The sequence below is a fragment of the Apus apus genome, chromosome 2 (assembly GCF_020740795.1).
Source record: "Apus apus isolate bApuApu2 chromosome 2, bApuApu2.pri.cur, whole genome shotgun sequence".
NCBI classification, from domain to species: Eukaryota; Metazoa; Chordata; class Aves; order Apodiformes; family Apodidae; genus Apus; species Apus apus.
The window spans coordinates 47,033,548-47,054,600 of NC_067283.1; the positions used below are offsets into that span (position 1 = coordinate 47,033,548).

Consider the following 21,053-nt stretch of genomic DNA (forward strand, 5'->3'; position numbering starts at 1 on the left):
GCACCAGAGCTTTTCTACTTTGTTCTCTCTACCACTTCTAGTATTTTCCAGGTAGAAAACTGAGAAGAAAAAAAACTTTAAAAGTAATTATATCTTTGATTCTGTTGCCAACCAACTCATCTTTACTTACTTCAGCAGACTGTCAGGAACTAAAAAAATCCTGCTGGATCTGTCTTGTCATTATAGTTTGGCATTTGACCAACTTTTGCAGAATTCTTTTAGTAACTCAAGAAATTCTTTGTATAATCTTATTGGTGAACATTTTGCCCTTTTAAATCATACAAGATAGTCATCTTTCTTAGCCAAAAAGGAAGACAAGCACTTTGCCCACCACAGACCTCCTTCAGTACATCACATATTTTAAAAAAGGTTTTGTTTAATGAACATCCCAAAGAATTGGTCATATAGCCAGCACAAGGTCATATGCTAAATGTTTGGGGGTTTTTTTATGTAAATGTCACACAATATATGATTAATAAATTATAAAATGTCATACACTTTCTTGGCAACAAAACCAAGGTCTGAGCATTATAAGTGTAAAGGTGATTCTTCTGTTTTGATTCTGGCAATACACTTCAACAAAACAGACTTTAGCCAAAACACTTAAAGAACATTTCTGTCCAAAAATAATTTCTACTATGCCATTTGTAGCAAGTCATTAAGTCTAAAATGAGGCATTATTAGAATTGGTCACAAATGTATTCATATTCTTTAAACTCCAAGAAATTCAGCAGTAAGAAGCACTGCTCTTCCCTTTTCATAGCAAATACACTTGTCCCAAAATAATGAGAGGAAAAAGATACTCATTGGAAATACAAAGCCACCTCTTTAGATGAAAAATTAAGTATAACCCAACTGACTTAAACATGACGGCTTGTATTTGCTTTAATACATTTTAATCAAGATGCAAAACAAAGATTTCAAAAAGGATGTTATTCTTTGTATGCACACCAATTTTAAATCAGATTTACTGCACGTATTTCCTGATCTACAACCAAAGCAGAAAACTATCTTCCTTTCAGTCTTGTACTAATTTTAGGTGAGATCTGTTTAAAAAACTAAACATCTTACAAGTTTCTGAGCAAAGATAGATTTGTTTCACTGGCAGGCGTAGAGGGTGAAGCAGGTTTTTAGAAGAACCTTGAAGTTCATTCTGTTCCTTCTAGGAGAAATCTTCCTTATTATTCCCAAGTCATTAAAATAACTGTGTGTACTTCTTGTCTAGAAGAGTGCTGGGATATACTATAATGAGGGAATTGTAAATCTTGAAGGTCAAAGGTTAGCACTGCATGTTTTTAAATATTAACCTATTTAGGAAATAAACAGGAGTTCCATATTCTTCTTGCTTCCGTGTCTTATATTATTTTAAGCACTGAATATGAAACAACAGAAGCTCAAGCACTCCACTCAAGTAACATTTTACTTAAAGAATCACATTTCTTCCCTAATGGTGGCACCCCTCCAGAGGCAGAAAACAGCATATTAAACTGTTTCTGAAAATTATAAACTATTTTATTTAAATAGCAAACAAATCTGCTTTTACAGAAAAAAGACAAAAGATTACACTGGAGGACATAATTTGTCCTCTACCTTGAACAGATTTTTAAAAACCTATATCTAAATGTCATTAAATAATCTTCATAATAAATTGTCATCATTTTATACCTATGTATCAAGCCTACAACTAATAAACAAGCACAAACCCCAGTGGGAATTCAAATTGTGACGTAAAAGCCAAATTTGTTGACAAAAATAACCTCGTCTCTGGTAACAGCAAACCTCTAAAGGAAAGGTTTATCCAGACTTTGGCACTGCAGCTGCTTAAGATCACAGGTCACCTGGCATATACTGTTAGCATGTCTTTCACTGCCATTGGCTTTCTAGTTCCTGTATCCTCTCATTTTACTTCGGTCTCTTATTCCATCATTTACTCTGAATTTAGGCAAATCACGTTCAGCTCTATTTTCTCTATTTAGTAGCAACTGTGTTACGGAAGAACGCGCAGTCAAGTTGATGGGTCTGACAGCATTCTGACTGTGCGAGACTGACTGTTACTCTCCTCAAAACGAGGAAGACAGCTTGGAGAAAAAGACAAAACTGGAGCTGTAATGCACCAACATGCAAATGTGTCTTGGATGATTGGCCTCTTTACCACGTGCCTCCAATCTGAAGTATGAAACGCAGCTCATTCCTGTAACAGACTGCCAACAACCCAAAGGCGAACCATCACAGGTCAGGGGAAAAGCCAGCGTGTGCAATTAGGGCATTCAACTGATCCTAAAGAGTCTTTGCATGACTGCAAGCATGAGACTGCAAGGGCTTCTCTTGCCTTTGCTTGCTCACCTTGCAAACTGGGGCTGAAATCTTACTGCTACATTCCCAGGCTCCCTGCACAAAGCGAAAAGCAGCTGTTGAACAGACTTGCGTCCCTTCCTCCACCTTCCCATCAAAACCCAAACCAGAACACACCTGCCAAATCAGTCTTCACACTGTACTTTCTCAGCTTGAGCCACCATGAAGAAAACGCTGAACAAAAAGCTCATTTGTATTCATGCCTCTCTCGTCACTGTTAGCTCAAGAGTGAGGAGTGGAAAAATACATTCACCCACCTGTGTTGCACTACACATGCTACATCCTTCTCCCCAGACACCTGTCAGTCTCAGCATTTTACAATCAATGACCCTCAAATGAGCTACACAGATTGAGGGGAGATGAAAGAACCAGCAAATCCTCCTCTGTTACTTCAAAGAATTGATGGTGGTTTCTATTTCAGGCAGAAACAGAAGTGAGCACTCACTTTATCTGTGCAACAGTCCAACATGTGCACGATACGTGCACACAGAAAAAGGATCAGGTACAATGCCGTGTTAAGCCTGAGAAGGCTCAAATATTTATCTCCCTCCTTGTGGAAGAGTACACAAGAGAACACAAATCAGGATATTCCTGTGCTGATCCCTGTTTGAGATGTCAACATCCCCTTTACTATATGGCCTGAAGAAACTGAATGATACAGAAGCATGTGGAGCAGCATGTGACAAGCATGTGTGTTAAAGTTAAATGACTTCCCCAGCACCACGGCAGTCACTATTTCTAAGAAAAGCTATAGAGGAGCTTCCTACAGGTAACATTCAACAAACTAACCAAGGAAATATACGTCCACTGAGATAAATCACTCAAGTGCAAGATGCCAAAGCATTGCTTCTCATTCAAGTTATTAATGCTTTTAGTTTGGGGAAGACGACTCTGAGATAATAGGTGAAGCTTCTGTAAAATGTCACACAGCTCTGGAAGCACTACACATCTTGCATCTGCATATAAATTTAATTTTCCATTTTAATAATACAGGCATAACTTGAAAGCCATATTGTGATCAATCCATGCAAATTACAAAAGTAAACAGGTGGATTGCTTGACTGCTACCAAAACATGATATAAAATCCAACCAATATGCACACACCACAGCCATACTTTAAATATCCTACACAATTTATTTATTTTTTCCTGTACAACATATATTGCACTGATGGATATCCTGCATTCCTCTTATTAAACATCACTCATCAGCATATCCTTCAGTTTGATCCAAGAAATAACCTTTACCAGAATCTTCCCGCAGGACAGAGATAGAAATTCTATTTTTAGAGGTAAGAAAAAGCTTCCAGCAGCAGTTGCCACAATGAGGCAGTATTCTCTAGTGCTGCCAGATGTGAAAACAAATTTAATACAGTAATTCACTCCTAATTTAAACCACTGACAGGAAACCCCACTGCAAATTACTGAATTTTACAGATTAGCAAGTAAATGAAGAAAATAAAAAACAAAAATAATGTCATAAGACTGTGCCTTATGCATTCACCAACACCTGCAAAGTGCTTCTAACCCTGATTTATGCTAAACAAGCAGGAGTCATAAGAGATAAAATAGTAAAGAGCCACAGCTGTAACACCACATGTTCCATTTCACTGAGACTTAGCAAGGAGATACAGTTGGTTGACACACAACTTAGGCTCCACACATGGAAAAAAAAGAGATTCAGAAGCAGGTTGTCTTTTAAAGGTTTGGATAAACATTTGTTAAGTGACATAGAACAAGAGTAAAATAAAGCCAGAGCTGCAGAAAGCCTCTGAAAACCAAACTAGGAGCTGGGTTAATCTGTCAGGTGGGGGAGTTAATGGATTAGTTTGTTGACACTGGGACCTACTGGGACCTACTGTGCATAGTTAGAAGAGGCTCTGCTCTGGACCTGAGCTTGGCTTTTTTTTTTTTTTTTTTTTTTAAATATTGACACTGCACAACATGGAGATAATCTCAGCCCTGGACAATAAACACAAACCTGAAGTTCTGGATCCCAAGTTTATCCAAACAAGGAACATTTACATTCAAGCACAAGACACAGGCAAAGGTTATCTTCACTGTCAGGTTTTAACTGCTGGCTCACTCGTATTTGGACCAAAACTGGACCAGCCTCAAGCTCCTTCAGTCTAAACTACAGAACCAAAGCAGTTCATCCTCTTATGGTTCTAGAGAATCATCCAGCCAGCACAGACACATTTTTGAGTCCCACAGAAACTATTATTTGATCAACGGAATCAAGTTAAGTCAGCATATTTAGGAACTAGGTAGGACTCCTCTGGACCTTATAAACTTCTTTTAAAAGCAGTTACCTGTACCAGGGCCCACTCCTGAAGATCAAAGTGGAATTGCCAGTACACTGAAACAGAATGCTCCTTTGGTGAGCCTACATGAAGAACAGCAGCTTTACCAAGAAAATTCCTGTTTCTAGTCCACCACACGAGCTTATCCCAATGTTTAGGTTTCCAGTATCCATCACAATAGGTCTTCTGGACCTTGGTACAATATTGACACCAATTTACATTCCCCTCCTGCCCTCACCCCCACCTGAAAGCACAATCTTAGGTAGTATTAATCTATCAGAACTACACAGATGACATATTTCGATGGAGGAGATGCAGTTCATTTAATTATGAGTGGAATCTGAGCCCACAGTATTTCAGCCATTGATTTTCCCCTCTTTTTGACCTGTGATACCACCTTGGAGCAGGAATCTGAAGCCTCATCATTAAACATTAAAAGAGAAGTGGGGGTGGAAGAATCTGATCTTCCTCTAGAGGTGAACTCATTTAGGACTCAACCCATGACTTTTGCGCTTGTGGTGATTAACATATGGACAATTCTTGGCACTGTCTTTTAGATCAAGCCTAACTGAGATTGCAAAAACCAACATCACCAGATTTTTACCTTTTAGAATCCTCCCCAAAGCTCTTTCAGTTGTTTTTAAAACCTGGTGTTGCTCCAATCCACACACTGTGGTTTAACTCAAATACAACTCGTGTCCTGTTAAACAAATGTCAGAGCATCTATGACAGCTAGATGCAAGCATTGACATACTTTCCAGAAATGTGTAAGTACTGCTGGAGATAACCATTGGGGGGATAAGTTCTCTTAAGGGGTAAAAAAAGGAATCAACTTCTTGCAAGATTAACAATGATTAAAAAAATAGATGTACTCTGCAACTGGAGGTGTTTCAGGACAGTGTTAGCTGCATCTCTGCCAAGAGCACTTATATCATATGCTGAACATCCATGCTGTAGCAATTAACAGCACAAACGGGCACTTTTCTATTTGTATTGCCCTGTGACACAACATCCTGTTAGTACTGCCCAAAACGGATAGCAGAAAACCACATTAAAATCACTTTCTGTATCAGAAGTAATGTCTCATAAACAAAGAGGCTCTTCTTGTATTAGTTTCAATAGAGATAAAACTCCTCATCACAAGAGCAGAACAGAAAATTTACTTCTCATGTCGTAAACATGTTTTGCTTTCTTGCCTTTCAAGAAGGAAAACAACAGATTATGTACCATCTTCCTCCAAGAACAGAAAGTTGGTTTACTACAGCAGAGCCACATACTATTCTGCACGGAGGTGGGTGGAGGGTGTTGGGGAAGGGATTGTTTCATTATTAAAAAATGCAAAAAATTCAGGCTTCAAGACTCAATAAAGCCACTGGGAATAGCCTTTGAATGAGGCTCTGAGCTTCAGATTGCTACCACAAGAAAATACTACATCTCATTTTCTAGAGTAAACTACATCAGCAACCTAAGCAGATCAGAAACGATGGCTGTGTTAAGTCACTTATCCATTTATTCTTCTCAATCAATACGCAACATACATTGCAAGGAAGAGTCCAGAAACAGAAGATTTTTGTAAGTGCTGCAAAGCAGAACTTGAGCCTGAGCCTTCAGCAGTAGGACAGGCTGGAGTTTCCCTTCCCACCTGCCAGCCAGAGCCAGCAAACTCAGGAAGACATCTTAGTTGATTAGAATGAGTCAATTTGAGAGCAACACCACTGAAAGTGTCTTATCTTCAAGATCAACCCCTGCGTTGGGTAGCTCCTCCACTTCAATAGCTGGTATTTTATTTGGAAGTGTACTTTGCTTTGAAGAACGTAAAATTAATTTCCTGTAGTCATGCTTTATATCTTAAAACAAACAGTAAACACTCGTAACTGCAATAATCTGCATACCAAATACCAATATTAGTTTTTCTTTCATGATCATCAGTTGATCAATAGGCCAATAAAGCCTTTAGGTAATAGGAAGTAATGAGAGGTCTTGTTTCCTTTATCCAGCTTGTTGACTAATGGGTCAATAAAAATTTGCAAGAGAAAGGCTTTTGTTAGCATAACATCATTAAAAATAAAATAAAATAATTGCTCTGCTGTTGAAATTTTATTGAATAATTGCTCTGCTGTGTTCCTATTCCCAGAATAGTATCCATAAGATCTAAAAATATTTTCATGATTGTAATAATGCTGATATTAGCTTTTGAACAGTCAAGCCACTGCAGTCCTTATACTCTGTTCATATGCACTAAAACTGCTTGGTGATTCATTAAACTGCTTTCCACTATATTAAGATGTATTTATTTTCAGGACACAGAGTATCTAATACAATGTTTATTTTCTGAAAATGCAGTTTTAAAAAAGGCACCATGGAATTTTTCTTTAAGAATTGTTAAAAGAAAGAAAAAAAAAAAGGTAACACATTTCAACTGAAAGTGAAATAGCAAGCAAGTCATAACCACTAGTCTTTACCATACAAATGGCAGATCTTACTAGTGTGTCAGCCACACGTAACGGATCTTCCTCTTGGATCTATGTCAATTCCCATAAATTTTGGGGACCAGCATCTGTGCTAGAAATACATACAACTAGACCATGCCTTGACATCTTATCAAATTGTACTGCAGCTAGCCCTTCTACAAAATTCCTGGTTTAGACTGCAGATAAAGGCCAACTTTCTTTGGTAATTTGACCAACAGCACAGAGCAGTTATCTCACTCTTCCTTTAAGTCCAATAAACTTCTTTTAAAAGTAAGCTGCCACAAACCTCTGAATATAAAAACCTTGAGACTGGTTTATTTTCTGGCTGTTGGTGATCTGCAGGTAAGCCTGAAGCCTGTATTATTTCTGAGAATCTATCTAATAATAACCTACCTGGACCCAAAAGGAAGATGAATCAAGCACTCCATGGCAAGGCTGAATTTGTCTGGTTAAACAAATGAAGGGGTTTGCTCAAAGAGAAAAACTGTCCCTATGGTTTTCATAGAACTATATTCAACTTTTTTTTTTTTTTTTTTCCAACTTGTGCAACTTTCCAAGGGCAAGTTAAGGTGGTTTACACTGCCACACTGCAGTCTAATAACAATAGGGTATATTAATGTTGGCAGCAATACAAAGGAGTCACGTTTTCACACAGATGTAGTGTTTATGAACAATAGTGCATTCGGTATACAAAGCTTTTCTTCAGCATCACCCATGCATAGTTCAGGGATTATTTTTTTTTCTTTGTTTAAATACAAGTTCTTCAAGCGTTCTGTTTACTGCAACTATTAAGCCAGAAAGGTGGTTTCCTACTGTGTTCAAACACTTGGGTGCACCCTATATAATTCAAAAGCCTGGTTTAGCAACCAATTTCCACCGCACTTAGCTGCATTCATTGAGTTAGGGTGGAAGCAGAAAAATAACTTGAGAAAATAAAATTTTAGCTTCGCTTTTATGAGCTTGTATCACTCTTAGACAGCAGTGCCTCAGATGAACACTTTCTGTTTAAAAGCATTAACCTGTCTGAAAGGACAATACTGCGTTACTTAAACCAGCAGCAGGTTCAAGATGCAAGACCTGTCACAGGGGGCAGTGTGGTGGAATTGACTTTGGGAGTTCTCACTAGTAATTAATGTATCACAGCTGTTGAAAATTATACTCTCCCATTTATAATTGCTGTATGCATGGTACTAAGTTATCTGACAAACTCCACAGGAAGGCTACAGAATTGCTGAGTACATTTTTGGATGCTTGGGGATAATGCATCAGTAAACATGCTCTAATACAATCTGGTACCTGAGTACTGATGGGTAAAACAGTAGCCTGAGGGATTACATAAAAGATACAGCATCTTCTGCTTTTTTACACAGCTCTGTTCACTTTCTCAAGATAGAAGTGAGCAGCAAGCATTACTGTTTCACACCTAACTGCAGGGACAGAGTCAGTGGTCTCCATGCAGTTCACAGGGAACCGCTATCACCGTTAATAAGCACCTATAAAAACCTGTCCAGCTTGATGACAGTTCTCTTACAAGTCACAAAAATGTCTGGTAATATGAGAACCAAACTAGCGTTCCTTCCTTTCTCTCTCCAGCCTTCCAGAAACGAGTAAAAGCCTTTATTGCCAGAAACCTTGCTGTGCCTATTCTAACAAACTCCAGGCTCCACAGCAAGACAGCTACCCACATTTTCAGAAACGCAGGAAATAGTAAAACGGTAGGCATGAGAGAAAAACCACTATTTGTCAAAAGAGATTGCTAGATAAGGTTAACAGCACTGCAAACATGCTTGAGGAGGGACGCACACCCACTCCACAGCATTTTGCGATCTAATTCGGTTACGTTCGCCTAAAACACAACACAAACCCCAGCACAACACACGCCCCCTACTTAATCAGATTCCCTAAGCAAAGTCAGCCCCAGCGAGCCATATGGTATTTTCCTCAGCAGTTACGATAAACTGACCTTGATACTAGGAAAACGCACGCTGCTTGTCTGAAGCATAAATTACAAGTGTGGAGCGGCAGGATGCTCCCGCGGAGAGGGGCCCGCGGCAGCACCAAGCCAGAAACCCCCGTGCTCGTAAGGAAGTTATTTAATAATAACAATAATAATGATAATGAAATAGCGATAAATGCACTGCAGTGACGGCGCTCGAATACTCACGCTGTCAGCAGAAAGCTACCAAGGTGTTCAGACATCCAGACGGCAATTAAAAGAAGCCTAATTTCGTGCCGCTGTCCCCACCTCCCCGGGCACACGGAGCCGCCACGGAGGAGCAGCCCGGCCCGGCCCGGCCCGGCCCGCCTGGCCCCGGAACGCCGTGCAGGGCGACGACCTCTGAGCCGCCCACGGCCGCGGGACCCGCCGCCCACCAGGCAGGGCGGGAGGGACCCACGGCGGGCCGAGACCCGAGCACCCCCCGACGGGGTGCTGCGGAGGGCGGCCCCGCAGCCGCGGCCCTGCCGCAAAGCCCCCTGCCCCACGGCGGTGCTGCGGGTGAGTCCCCATGCAAAGCCCCTGCCCCAGCCGGCAGGTAGCGGCGGCCGCACCCCTGGCCGTACTCACCTTCGGCCGAAGGCTGCAGCAAAACGCCAGGCGGGCAGCAACTTCCCCAGGCTCGGGGTACGGGCAGAGTCACCGGCGGCGGCTGCGCCCCGTCGCTCATGCAGGGAGGGGGCTGCGGCCCCCAGCCGGACACCTGCGCGAAGCCGTCGGGCAGAGGTGCCCCGCTCGGCACCGGCCGGCGCACGGCGAGAAGAGCCCGCTCTCGCTGTCTGCTGCTGCTGCTGCTGCCGCCTGCCCGCCGCCTCGCCTCGCCTAGCCTCCCCGCCCCGCCGGACGCGCCCCGGGTGCTGCTGCTGCTGCTGCGGTGCCGGTGCCGGCAGCTCCCGCCGCGCCCCCCCGCGCTCCGGCACCTGCCCGGGCACCGCGGCCAATCGGCGCGGAGGGGCGGGCGCGGGGCGGGCACGGGCGCGCCCCGGGGGGGTGGGGGGCTGTGCGCGCCCCCGCGGTCCCGCGAAGGGCGTGAGGAGCCGGGGCCGGCCCGGGCTGGGACCACCCCCCTGCGAGCGGCGGCAGCCGCGTTCCCGCAGCTCCGGCCTGTGCCTGGGGCCGCCTGGCGCTGTCACGGACGGCGGTGGCCGGGGAGGGAGCAGCGGCGGCCCCGCCGGCAGCAAGGCGGCAGCTGGGTGGGGAAGGCGGAGACACCCGTGGGTGCTGCCGTGGGTGCAGGCCCGGGGGTGGGGGGGTGTCTTCCGAAGGGTTAAAAAAAAAAGGCAAAAAAAAAAAAGGCAAAGAGAAGGTAAAACGCCATCCAGATGGATGCAGCACTCCGGGGAGTCATAGCGAAGGTACGGCCTGGTCAGTCGTTCACATCATCAGTGAGTCACCGCTGCAATTTGACTGTGCTCTTTTTTTTTTTTAATGTCCTGTATCACTGCAGATTGTGCTGTATCCGGTTCATTACTTTTCCCGCCGTGTTATTTTTCATCCCCGTTTCTGTCATGCTTGTTTAACTTCATTTTAAAATAGCTGCAGCTGTTCACGGCAAGGTACAGGTTTGTTTGATCGCAGCTGAAGTGCTTTGTCACGACAGATGTATTCAATAAATCTTGGCAGGTTTTCAAGGAAAATATTTTCTGGGAGACTATTTTTGTTTACATTAATTTCATGGTCTTACAAATACCTTGGTTTCTAAAACATTTACTTCTCTGCTGGCGGAGACTTGTCCGGGTTAGTAAAATGGGAGCCACTCTGGGAGGCAGACACCACACTCACTACAAAAGTGTCTGTAAAAAAACCCCCAAACAAAACAACTTTAGGAAGTGTTTTGTGTCAAATGCTGTTTTGTATTTCCCAAACACATCTATAGGTAGGTAAACACACGCCTGGGTATTTGCCACACGGAGGAAACTTGTTACTTCTCTAAATAAAAATGAGCAAAAGAACCAGTCATTTTCAACAGTAACGTTTTTCAAGAGCAACAGGACATGGCAACAACCCTGGAGCTAACAGGAAAGGTCACTCGTTGCCTGTATTTGAAGGGTTATCAGTAACACACACTGAGCATTTTTAATAACAGAAAAAATTATCTGGATAGAAATTCCTGTCCAGTCTTACACTTCTAGCTGAATGCCTGAAAAAGGAACATGTTTTAAGATCAGCCATCAATACCAATTAGCTATAATGTTTATGATTACACAACTGTGAGATCAAACGGGTAAAACCATGCTAATAAGCTAGTATTTAAGTTGAGTTCGAGTAATGTTTTGCCTCAACATTGTGCAATCGGATACATGGGCGTTTCTACCTTGCTCTGTAATATTTCACGTTCTTCACTGGAGACAGACAGCTGGACCTGAGGCTCTTTTGTTCCACACCTCAGCAGTAACCAGCAGGTTTTTACTCTGCAACAGTTACTCCACAAGGAAGGTATTAACTCATGGCACACTTGAACCAGCCACTAACAACTGACAACTAAGAGAGAACAGAAGAACAACACACTACATGTTGTAGCAGCCTTATTGGTAGTATGCTGGGCTTCTCTGTCTGCATCCCGTTTCTACCTGTTTGATTTCCTATTTGTCTTCACCTACTGGTTTTGATGTCTTGCTTCAAAGGAAATCAACTTCTCTTTGCATCTATCGCAGGTATTTTCATATCGATGCCATTCACAGTAAAAAAACCCAACACAACAAACCCTGGCTAAAATATGTTTTTCATCCCAGTAGGCAAAATCATAAGGCACAGATGGGTGAAACTAAGATGTGCCAGGTTTTTCCTGGGATCACATAAGACACAGCCATTGAGTAATTAAAACAAGTATCTAAATAAGGATGCAGAATTAAAAGAAGTCTTGAGAAAAGCTTGCAGCCAAAGATGAGACAAAAAGGGCATGACCCCCTTCTAACCCAGCAGTGGGTGACTGCAAAGAGAAGCAAGGCACAGAGGGATACTGGGAAAAGTGAGGTGGGCATCAGGGAGAGGGAAATGCCCTGTATATTTATCTCATTTCCTACAGCTCTGAAATTGCCAGGCCTCCTTACGTCCACAAGAGAGTTAGGTTAAACTGCAGTCCATGCAATCTTTCAATGACAATAATCTCAGTATGGAGAGAACAAAGAAAGTATTCAGACCCCCAGTATGCATCTGTAGTTTAGTAACCATTCCACCACATAGTGCTAAATAAGATGCAGCATGGAAAAAAAAATTGTAAAAAATAGATAGCGGATCTAGTAATAGCAGAGTGCAGGACAAGAAAATAGGTATTTTCTTGGTGCTGAGCTTCTCTTGTCACAACACAGCCTTTTCCCTGTGTAGACTGAAATAAGCAGGCAGGTTTTGCTTGGAAAGCTCAGCACTAAATCCAGCGGTGTCTTAAGCTACCAGTGGCTACAGGGTTGCTGTGGACGATGGGTGAACTCCTGAGCCTGTCTCCAAGCTGTGATGGGTGACCAGCTGGCCACACTTGTGTGAGGAGGACAAAGTAAGCTGAGGGCCAGGGCTCAGGGAAGGCTGCTGTAGCTCAGCAGTGGCCAACCCAGGTAGGGTGTCCCACCCTGTGATGACCTTCTGTCTACCCTCAGCATCCACAGAGTGGGGCTTGTGGCCATAAAGAAGAGCTTAGGAGTGCAGTTCCTATGATCAGGAGTTTTGGCCGTCTGCCACACTGCATGCAATTGTTGCAAGACCTTCAAACAAATGTGTTTCAGTGGAAATAGAATTTGCACTGCTTTGGCATCCCTCAGAGGATTTACAGTGGGATGCAGAGAGAGGGTGTTAGCCAATGCACTGTGTCGTGGCTTGGGCCTAACCCGACCACAGAGAATCAGCCACATGGTCCCTCACTCACCTGCCTGCCCCCTCTCATGCACATACACACTGTGGGATGGGGAGGACAAAGGTCATGTAGAAGCTCATGGGTTGAGAAAAAGGGCAAGGAGAGTTTGCTCCCTGATTATGGTCCCAGACAAAACAGACTCAACTTGGGGAAAAAAATACTAAATCAATTTACCACTAATCAAATGCATGCAAGACACAGAGAACACACAGGGAGGTGCTTACCTGTGTTACCCCCACCCATCGCTTCTTCCAGGGCCCAAATCACTTTGTTCCCAATTTCTCTTCCTCCTTTCCTGCAGCAGCACAGGGGGACAGGGGATGGGGTTTAGAGTCAGTTCACGGGGTGGTAGTTCCTGCCTCTTCCTCCTCAGGGAGAAAGATTCCTCACAGTCCTCTCCTCTTTCCCCACAGGGTCTCTCCTATGGGAGAGAGTCCTTTATGAAACTCTGTGACTTGAGTCCTTCCCACAAGGTACAGTCCCTCAGGAGCAAGCTGCTCCAGTGTGTGCTTCCCACAGAGTCATGGGCTGTTTCAGGAACAGTCACCTCCTCTGATGAGGGGTCCTCCATCACTGCAGATCCACGTCCATGGGCTACAGGTCCACATATGCCCCTCCTGGTGCTTTCAGGGGATTCTCCATCATGTTGCTCCATGAATGCAGGGGGACACCATGGGCTGCAAGGAAACTTCTTGGGCACCCTCTTCCCCACAAACCGTAGGATCTCCACTTCAGCGCTGCTCTCTCCTCTTCAGCATTGCTTTTCTACTTTTCTTTCTCTGGTCTCAGGTCTTATATCAGTTCATACATTAATCACAGAGGCACATCTATTGTCTCTCCAATGGCTCGGCCTTGGCCACCTGAGCCTGGGGACCTTTTAGTAGCTTCTTACAGAAGCCACCCCTGGGGCCCCTCCCCAAGTACCAAAACCATGCCAGAACCAAACCAGCACACTGTCACACTGGATTGCATAAAAGGCTTTGTTGACAATTTCAGACCATTCCAAGGGGACTTTGTGAAGTCTGCATTCCGAGAGTCCCAACCTTCTCAACAAAGGTGGGCTTTTTAGGAAGGAAATTGGACATGCAAATGTAGACAGTACATGCTGGCAAGATAGAAATCACTCTGGTAGCCACAGGGAGCAAATAGGAATTTAATCCAGCCTATTGCTATCTCAGGGCAGAAAATAAAGACAGCCATAAGTAATTAAGTGTCTCTTTCTTTCAACAGATTAAGACCTCAGAGTATTTCCACAAAGTGTAGTGAACAATAATTTGATGTTAGTAACTTGGAAGTCATTGTCGCCTTTTACCTTATGGTCTCAAAGAATTTAATAAACACAAATTATTTTATAAAGCATATATGCAAAGTATGGAGTATTCTGATACTCCAGTTAAACCAGTTAAGTCATTATAGCCCATAAGCAAAAAAGAAAGAAGTGAATGAGCTGAGATGAATGAACAGACCTTTAAAATTATTAAATATGTACAGTGTACAATGTGATACAGCATTTTGCCATGACTTTTCTTCAGATATTTCAACAATTGAGTTCCCTGCCCTGCGAGATGCACGGGTGTAAGGAAGACCTGTGACAAACATTGAGGATGAAAAGAGAAAATGGAAAGCTGAGAGAAGAGAGCATTAGGATAATATATGTTAGTAAAGAAGACAGCTTGAAGAAGTTTTGGTATTTAACTTGCAGCAGAACTTAAACAAGCTAATGCTTTGGAAAGAAACAAACATTCAAAGAAACATTTCCATCCCAAGTCTCTCAACTGGGATGGAAAAAACAGCTGGAAAACCATAACTGATTCAGTAAAATTTATTTGTTGCAGTTGGTGGTTGTATGCCAGGAGGGGCTGTGTGTCTTTGTGTGTGTGTGTGTTTGAGGATTTTTCGTTATGTTGGTTTTCTTGTTGTGTTTTTTTTGTGTTTTGTTTTGTTGTGGGTTTTCTTGGGGTTTTTTTGTGGTCAGTTAAAAGGTAACAGCAGAAACATGATCAAGTAAAGAGATGACAGAGCAAAATAAAATAATGCTGTGCCAAGAGCTACCCCTGGTTATTGGGAAAAATAATCAGAATGGGAAAAAAAAAAAAAAAGTTTCAGAAGCAAATGTGATGCTGACCATACTGCTTTTACTGCAGCTTTCCTCATTCATACAGGGTGCACACATGCAAACTTGAAGGTATCCGCAGAAGATGTTACATGCCAAGAAATGATGGCCCTTTTGCTGCTCTTCCCTTATGTCTGTCACCGAATGCATACTGGTTAAGACAAGATTCAATTCCTACACTTCTGCAAGTAAAAAGAAAATTCTTAAAAACATGTGGCAATTTTTTCAGTTTCCCTGAAGGATGAACTTTATCTTGTGACAGCAGCTGAAATATACAAGGCAATGTCCTTCATCCCCATAATTCTTTTGTCTTCACTTAGCCCCACCCTTCATGCAATAACTCCCTCTTGCTCATCAATCTAAGGACAAACAGAAGCAGGAGGGAAGGGTTTCTTCAGAGCTTCATTAATGTCCTGTGTGAAGTGGCACTGAGGGCATGACAGCATCTTGTATGATTCAGCACTGCTCTGTTACTTACCAATTAAAAAAAATGAGAAAAAGCTGTGTGCTGCTCAGGGGAGGAACGAAAAAAACACCTGTAACTCTCCAGCTGAACAGGAAAATGCTCATGTTAAGTCAGCTTAAACTTCACAGATTCAAGCGCTGAACAAACAGGAGTGAGTATTGGTTTAGCTCTTGTTCCCAGTAGTATTTTCTTTCAGCCTCATTTGGTTTCTTTGTATCAGAATCAACAGATGGCTGTGAAATTTTGGGCTTAAACCAAACCCAGCTAAATGCACTTCGCCTGCACTTGCTTTTAGAGTTTCTCTCCGTTTTACTGATTGAATTATCTAGGACAGTCAAGAATTGTTCGTTTGCTTTTAAACATACATTTTACTTAACACCTCTGATGCTTAGAACCAGACTACAGTCAAGTAGGCTTTTAATAGATCTATTAAATGTCTTTTTTAATTCAGATGTATTGAGCTTTTTCATTATTTGAAATTATTAAAAATGAAATTTTAGAAGCTGTCATCAACCCAACTGCCTTGAGCTTAAGCTGACAAGTGAAGGTGGTGGTGGTAAGAGCTTTTCCCCCCTTAGTATATTTCTGCACAGACAAACTATACTTGGATGCAGATAGTATACGTTCTGTAATTATCTGCTTCTATTTTACAAGAAAATCACAGCAATAACATAGCAAATCCTCATGAACAGCATTCCAGATCCTAGGCAGTGCAAAAGAGTGAAGTCCTTTAAGGAAGATTAGTCAAAATTTAAATGGTTTATATTAACTTCTTATATTTTATATATATTTTTATATACCCTGAATAAAGATTTTTCAATAATTATTTTTTTGAAAGAATCCCTAATCCTGGCAGGAATTTCTACATGAAAATGGGGTCAACAAAACCAGCTGAGCAGAGTTTTCCAGCCTTTTAATTGGAGGATTTAACCAGTTTTGAGCTGCAGAGAAAACATGGACTTGCTTACTTTTTTCCCTTTCCATTAGACCATTGCAGGGAAAAAGGTACATTTTCATCCACATAGTGTTTACAGATTTACAAAACTTACATGCAGCCATCTTAGATATAAGGCCCTACTGTGATATTAATCTGTTTGGAACCAGTATCATCTGCTGTAGCAGTAACAGATATTCTGACAAACTTGTCTCCGCAGTGTATCTAGCAGAGATGGACATTAAAATAAAAAACATTGAGCAAAAGTTATTTCCATTATGACTCTTTGGTCAAGGTAGCTTCTTTGCTGCCAAACACAAAACTTAGGGGCAAACACAAAGCAGCAATAGTTATGGCAATTAAAAGGTTGCCTGCCAGCACCTCTTTGCAGAAAAGAACTGAGTCAAAGTATTATGAAAGTAGATGTGTCAGATCCTGGCACATCTAATCACGTCATTGTTTGACATATTCTTGCACAACCTCTCACATGCCTTAATTATGCTCAGAACACTTTGAACCGTGCTCTGTACAAGCCCATAGAAAATACATTGTGCTTGTTTCAAAGAGCTTACCCCATGAATGCTCTAATTCCTCTCCCTGGATTTCCTATAATCAGTTTGTTTCTTGGTGTTTTTTTGCACACAAAGTAAAATTCTTCTTATTTAACTTACCCCTAAAAGAGCATGGGACATGCTGGAGCAGGATTATATCTGTCACAAGCTGCGGAAATAACTGGTTTTATGCAAGTCAAATCCTCCAGGGATTGTCCCAGATTCACACAAGTCTCTTTTTTGTATACCTGCCTTGGGACCTCACATTAGCCATTTTACTTTTCCATCAGGAGTTAAAGGTGTTGTGTCTGACAGAACCATGTCACTTATCTCACCTTGGCTCGTCCTCGCTGAGGGCCACAGGCACTGCATGGATGCACCCTTCCACAAGACCAGCATCAGCCCTGCAAGGTCTGTTCCTCACCTGCTCTCTGACAAAATTAACAATATCTAAACTTCAGAAGTTTCTCATTTGTATAATTCTTATGAGAACTACCTTTCCAGCTTGGAAACTGGAGTACATCAGCCCTCCAGAGGACCTGGGACCAGATGACATACACCCTCTTTCTCTTTTACACACCTCTCTGAAACTCTCTGCTCTCAGGCTAACAGGGTGTGTCACTCCAGACAAATATTTATGTATGAAGCTGCATTTCCCTATGTGAGTTCCTGGTGAATGTATATAATACAGCCACCACAACTTTAAAACCTAAAATACCCACATCTATTAAGAATTTAAGGAGAGAGACTAGTCTGAAATTGCATGACTCAAACTGTTCATTTTCCTATGGGTGCCAATTATTGTTCTCCTCAGTGGCATCTCCACTGTAGGCCAAGGGGCAACAGAGAAAGCTGAGCAAATAGTGCACATAAGATATCTGTGAATCATTAACAAAATCCTCCAAACAATTATAGATGATTTTTACTGAAATAGGGTCTACCACAGAGAATGTTAGTCTTGTGCACAAGCAGTCTGTAGCACCAGGGACAGAAAGCTCTGCAGCCAAGTCTAATTAATCCAGTGGTCTTTCTGATAAAATGATCCTTTCTTCCCTGATGTCCACTTCAGAGGCCTTCAGTTATTTTCTTGCAGGGATTCTCAAGAGGGATTATTCTGACACTCTGGCTGTTTGCTGCTGAGAAAGTTCCATGACAGGAAAGTTGTACATGACCTTAATAGCAGGGCTCAGCAGGGCTGACAGGCTGGTTGCCCTCAAGGGCAAGTGTTGGACCCTACACCATAAAACAAATACAAAATTGCAGATTGACATTTATTTACATTTAAATACACTTAGGCATGAGCACGACCACAAGTGACCTTCCTGCGTGGGCGAGTTCTCCATGTGTTAGCACGTTCTCTATGACAAGTTGGCATTGTCTGAATCCTCCCTGTATGCAAGCTCACTTAGATTAGGCCTCCATTGACAGGTGCAATCAAGCTGTTACAGCCATCACTGCTCAATGGGTTGACTTCTGGAACAGCAGATAACCCATAGCTCTTACTGGAAACTTCAGCCATCCTTATTTCAGGGTTCCTGGTGCTGTCACTCTATGCACTCATACATGAAGACTGAAGCTGGAGAGGTCCTGCAGTAACATCTGAAACACAGCCCCACTCCTATTCCCAGATCTGGTGCAGAAAACTGAGGAACCCTCTCTCTTCTAATTTAACTGCCTTAGGTGATAATAATTAACTGTTCTTTTTCTTTGAAAGTGTTATGAAATGTAATCCTTGAAAAAACAAACCCACTATAAGCATATACTGCTGTGGTAGAAGAGAAGAGAAAGTAAGGTTTCCACAGCAACTGTTAGTGGTGACCCAATGTACATCATAAGTATTATGTGACTTCTAAACCATTCAATGGTCTATATTAAACAACATTAACAGGAATATATTCTGTTGCAGTTTTAATACTAAATCCCAGTTAATGTACTTGAGGTAAATAGCTTTACTGCAAGCTGTAATTCTGTCAAAAGAAAAATGCAAACAGAACAGCAAATAAATTGTCAGGCCGATACTGCTGTAAGACTTTAGCTTTTATATATGAGGTTAATTTGTTTCACTTGCAGCTATATTGCACTTTCTTTAATTCAATCTTACCTCTCCTAGATGCATAAATATATTTTTAAAAATCTCCATATTAAACACCAAGCAACTGAAAAGTGCTCTATCCTTGAAGACATTATCAAGGCTTTTCACTTAGTGGAAGGGGGTATTCTGCCAAAAAGGGAAGTGTGAAGGGATAAACTGAGGAGACTCAGGATCCCTATAGCCCCCAGATACAGTTTTATCTGTGAATACAAGATGGTAAGTATAAGAATGAATTCTTGAGAAGGTGCAAGACAGAAATACATACAATTTTATCAGATGCATGAATGATAAAAGTAAAATTCCTTCAGTCTGTTGATAAAGTCTAGTACAGGAGCAGAACATCTGCACCAGCTTCTCTGGTCAGCTCTAGTACCCAAACATCCTTTCCTACCTATAGGTAAAATGATAAAGGATCAGGTACACACACTTGTGGAAGCTGGTATCTCAAATCTAGGACAAAACTGGGGCTCAGGGAAGAGCAACAGAGAAATGACAAAGTATATTGGTGGACTGTGTTTGACTGTTACTAGAGGGATCCATTCTCCTAATCTCCCTTGAAGCATTCAGTACCCTAGACCATACAAAATATAAATACATGTTGCTGTCTTCAACTTTCCTTAGCATTTGGTATAATTTGCATTTTAAACAAATGCAATGAGACCCAGAGACTTTGCAGTGCATCCTACAGACACCATGGGAAGGAGATTAAGAACTCCACATTGGACATGTCAGTCACATCCTTTTCTACAAGGAAATGAGAAGAGACTGGGAGATGAGAACAATATCTGAATCTGTACCAAGAAGACTACATTTGAGACAGTGGCACCAGTAAGGCGAGTCTCAGATGAGCTAATTATTCTCTGGGTGTGAACACTTCAGTAGTTTTTTTCTTAACAACCCATTCCTTGTCTTGTAGTGTTTGAATGTGCAAATTATTCTACCTCTCCCTGCCTATAATGTATTAAATACTTTATGGATGAGACCACTAATTTAGAGGCAGAAATTAATTTTTCAGGAAATATGGACCAATTGCTTTCCCAATTTTTATCTTATCACAATAATTATTTTCCTTAAGTTTATTATTTTGAAGATTTTTAAAATTATGTCCTATGACATTATGCCTTATGCACTCATCCATAGGATTAAATTGCATGCGTGGCAGCAAGTACTTAATATGTGCAAATACTTTCTTTTGCCTGGTGGAATACTGCAGTGTAGATTTTGGCTAAAGACTATTAAACTCTTCTTCTCAAATTAAATGGTTCTTTTTTCCCCCCATTAGGACAGGAAAATATCTTATGTACCTACTATTTATTAGATGCTTAATAAATGGAATAATAAAGGATGTCAGAAAAGGAACCAGCAGCAAATGCAACAACTGTTCTTGCACTCTAACTACGGAAATAAATTGGATTTTTTTCCCCACGATAGATCTTAATGAAAACCACTAATCTATGTCTTTGGCCTGCTTTCTCCCTCTACTGGTCTGAAATAGAATCTTTCCTATAGGAAATTTCAAGATCTTCCATATGAAAATTTAACCTTTGTATTTGTAATGCAGCAAAGAAATCACAATGCCTCTAGTGCTCGTTCTTTGTGGTACCAATGAGTCATGTGCCACTGTCATTCATGGACAAGGACAATAGACATCTTCAATTACCTGGCCATATTTATGCTCTTTCTTCTTAAAATAGCTCCTCTCTGTAGGGACTAGAGCTTGAATTCTCATGTGATAACATGAAAGTTAATCACAAATCCATGACTAATTTGTCATCTTGAGCCTCATTTGAGTGGTGAGAGTGAGTTACTGTTTGAAGTTTTCTCTCTGTTAAGCAAAATGGAACACATGAATGGGAAAAGGTGGGGGACAATTACCTTTTTAAACAAATTTTAATGGCAAGAACATCACAAAGTATTTGAGGTTGGAGGTT

The 21,053-nt window shown here is 41.7% G+C and overlaps 1 protein-coding gene across 2 annotated transcripts in view; it reads right to left on the reverse strand.

Moving 5' to 3' along the window:
• The window catches only part of MYRIP (myosin VIIA and Rab interacting protein), a 233,052-nt gene extending 223,258 nt beyond the window's left edge, over nt 1-9,794 (reverse strand). For both annotated transcript variants that reach the window (XM_051612083.1, XM_051612082.1), the window contains exon 1: nt 9,693-9,794. The gene's annotated coding sequence lies outside the window, so the exon portion shown is untranslated. The remainder of the gene's footprint in view (nt 1-9,692) is intronic.
• Between the last annotated feature and the right edge of the window lie 11,259 nt (nt 9,795-21,053).